The sequence below is a fragment of the Triticum urartu genome, chromosome 7 (assembly GCF_003073215.2).
Source record: "Triticum urartu cultivar G1812 chromosome 7, Tu2.1, whole genome shotgun sequence".
Taxonomy (NCBI): Eukaryota; Viridiplantae; Streptophyta; class Magnoliopsida; order Poales; family Poaceae; genus Triticum; species Triticum urartu.
In genome coordinates this window covers 6006228-6009724 of record NC_053028.1, presented here as the reverse complement: position 1 = coordinate 6009724, position 3497 = coordinate 6006228, and the positions used below count along the sequence as shown (strand labels likewise).

Below are 3497 nucleotides of genomic sequence, written 5' to 3'. Positions count from 1 at the left end.
TACAGTACATCACGTTTCTAAATGTGTGCCACAAAAGGAGTACATATGTTTCTAGGGTGCCACACAAGCAAAATGAGCATATACTGGCTTAACAACCAGCAAAATGAGCAGAGCAAGTGTCATAATCACTCTATGAACTTAATTATAGGTCTACCAAATCTTCACTAGCTGAAGATCTTCCAAATCTCCCAACTCTTCAGCAGATTGAAGATCTTCCAAAGCTCCATCAACTCTGTAGGAAATCTGCAACAAATAGAAAACTCAAAATGGAGCTCTCCTTTCAGATTTCAAATTAGCACATTAAAGATTTTGACATGCTTCAGTTTTTAACTCGTCGGCATAAATATAACTCTTCTAAATGTGCAGCATCTCATCATCACAGCAAGCAAGGTTACATCATTAGATCAAGCAAGATTTGTTTGAAGTACACATACACAAATCTTCATGTGCAAATAAGCAAAACAAAAACCTGTACAATGAACTTGCAAAAGATGCTTAGTCTAAAAAATACAACTTACTAGTGAAAGCTATGCCTAATTAAACCTGAGTTAAACATGTATCTCTGGAGTTAATATAGTACTCTGAGTTCGAATCTTTTTTTGCATGAGTTAAACTCGACAAATAGGCAAAACTCTATACAGTACTATATTGAACAAATAGTTAAAACTGTGTACAAATAGGCAAAACTCTGTACTATAAACAGTGCAGTAGTATACAAGTAGGCAAAGCTCTGTACTATACATAGTACAGTAGTACAAATAGGCAAACCTCTGTACAAATAGGTAGGGGCAGGCCATTGGTTATTGGTTTCTCTGTATCATAGGAAAAAAGAAACTGATGAAATAACCATTGGTTACAGATTTCTCTGTCTATCTCATGCATCTTAGCTTGTTTTTAATAGAGTTCATTGAAGAGAATACCCTCTAGCAGACTAGCAAGCCAAAACTGGTATGAGGATCAGTTTTATACGCCAAAACAAGTCTGAAATTCTGTACTGTATAGTAGAGTTTAACACTGAGTTCTAACTCCAAGGCAAACATCTTTCATGTGCAAATAGGCAAAACATGCTCAGTTTGAATCTTTCCTTTTTTTTACTAAGATAAACATTTGTACAGAGTCTCCAGGAATGACGTAAAAGATTTCAGCACAGTAGTTACTCTATGAAATATTTTTATTTTGTAAACTTTAGTGTTGTACAGAGTCGAGGGCATGAAATTTCTTGGAAACATACAAACATAAAAACAAAATATGATTATGTCGCCTACCACTCTACCTCAACGACCCAGCTAGCATGCTAGAATAAGATTCGATCTCAAAGAAACATGCATATTACCTCAGCTTGCTTGTGGTCGCATTCCTGCTTTCGTCATGGACTTGTCCACTTCCAACTGCATACATAGAACGAAAGCTTCTTAAGCAATCAACCATGATAGTAATTGTTAAATTCAATCATAAGAACAAAAGCTCGCATGCTTGTATGGCCATGCGAGCGCTTCCCATTACCCAATCCTTCAGTTTGTCATCCACAACATAGTACATCTACTTTCAAGCAAGTGTAAATGGAGAGTGTAAGGGTGATGTATTAGATAAAGGGGAAAGTTATACTACAAGTCATCGAGAGATAAAGGGGCAAGTTATACCAGAAATCATACACATTGTGCATTCTAGTGCTTTTTTCCCCTTCTTCCCCTTCGTTTCTTGATCCAACTCATGGTATAAACATGGAAAATAGTTACTAGGCTATCATCCATTTAACTAACAGTCTATATGCATAGATTTTAGAGCTACACACCTTCATGCTCTTCAATGCTGTCACTTGGCATGTCATCAACATCTCTAGTCGTTTGGGACCTAAGAACTCGAGCATCTCATCGTAATCATCTAGGTCGATCTCCTCTTGAACATCATCAGGTTGAACCTCATCATGGTCACTAAGATTGAGCATCTCATCGTAATCCCCATCCAACTCTTGTCCATTCTTGACCAATTTCACTAAGATTGCCTAACATGAGAAAGAAAGAATACTTCTATTAAGGAAAAAAATCTAGTAACAAAGACGCATATCGTCCGTATCTAGTACAGGCAACAAGAAATACAATACGGAGAAGGAATGCCATCACACAGCAGAATATAATTAACTGAAACATGTCATTTCAGGAAATACAATAACCAAAATAGCAGTAAGAATGTCATCATCTATATCATAAAAGCATAGCACCTATTCTGTCCACATATGGTATTTCACAAAACACAAACAAAGATGGTAGTAGGTGCATCAACTAAACAAACGAACACTTAAAATAATTAGCTTTGTTTCATCTCAAGTTAAAATGACCTCCAAAGCTCAACTAAACAGTCAGGTGTCAACGAATTTAATTACGTTATGCACTTGTTAATCACCAATAGTACCCGTCCTTTGATATAAAGGGCTACTAACAGTAGTGGTGATTGTTTTTAGACAACCAAACAACCTTCAAACCTGTCTGGTTCATGGTTTTTTCGCTGTTATCATATCAAAGCAATTACAAATCATTGATTTGTTCTAACTGCCAGAATAGTTTAGTGCTGAAGTACAGGAGGGCACATTCAGAACAAAAAAGGGCACAAAAATTGCAACATCTCACCTGTCAAATGAAGTATAGGAGGCAGTGAAGTCCACGGAAAGGATGTTGAGGAGAGGGTCGACGACCTGCTGCTTCGGGGGCGCGTGTGGAGGAGGCGGATCCGCGGCTTGGTGCTCGGTGAAACTTCCGGGGAGGCCTGCTCGAGGAGTAAGTGTGCGAGTAGGTTGGTGGCGAGGATGGTGGCCGCCGGTGGGGTGGCTCGGCGATGACGGTGCTGCTCCGTGTCAATCGGGTGCTCGGCGGCGCCGCTATGGAGTGGGGCGACGACAGTAGTGGTCGGCAGCAGTGGGTTGGTTGTTGGGGGCGGTGGAGGGGCGGAGGGGCTGCCGTGATGGAGGGCGAAGGCGGAAGTGCTCATTTGGAGAGCTGCCGTCGGTGGTGGGATGGTTGGGGGCGAAGGCCTTGCAGTCCTGTGGAGGGTCTCGATTTGTGGGCGATAGAGGGGTTGCGGTGGTGAGGGGCTACGCCGGTGGTGGACTGAGTGGAAGGCGGCCACGCAGCGGCGGTGGGAAGCTTTGGATGCGGCAGCGCGCGACGGTGGTGGGAAGATTTGGAGCGGCAGCGCGCGGCGGCCGTGGGAAGGTTTGGCGGCGGCGGCGGTCTGGTGGAGGGGATTGGGCGTGGATTTGGGGGCGGAGATGCGGTCTGATTTTTTTTTTGAGGGTTATGCGGTCTGGTGGAGCAGGAGGGCTGGCGCGTGTATTTCATCTTGGGCCTAAAATTTCGCCAAAGTCGCGCGCTTCTTTTTTCTCGTTGGCGCGCGCTTAGGGCCGACTTTCGGGTCTCACGTCAAAGGCGGTCTCCGGTAGACTATGGGCCGAAATTTAGTTCTCCCGGCAGTTTTTGGGCCGTAAAGTGTACCGGCAGTTATAG

General features: G+C 43.0%; 1 long non-coding RNA gene across 1 annotated transcript; it reads right to left on the bottom strand.

The window, feature by feature from the left end:
• Positions 1–246: 246 nt before the first annotated feature.
• Positions 247–3281, bottom strand: LOC125522277. Its single transcript, XR_007289709.1, has 4 exons — positions 2625–3281; positions 1793–2002; positions 1334–1388; positions 247–812 (listed from the first exon to the last, which is right to left on the bottom strand). It is a non-coding gene; the product is annotated as an uncharacterized LOC125522277 (long non-coding RNA).
• Between the last annotated feature and the right edge of the window lie 216 nt (positions 3282–3497).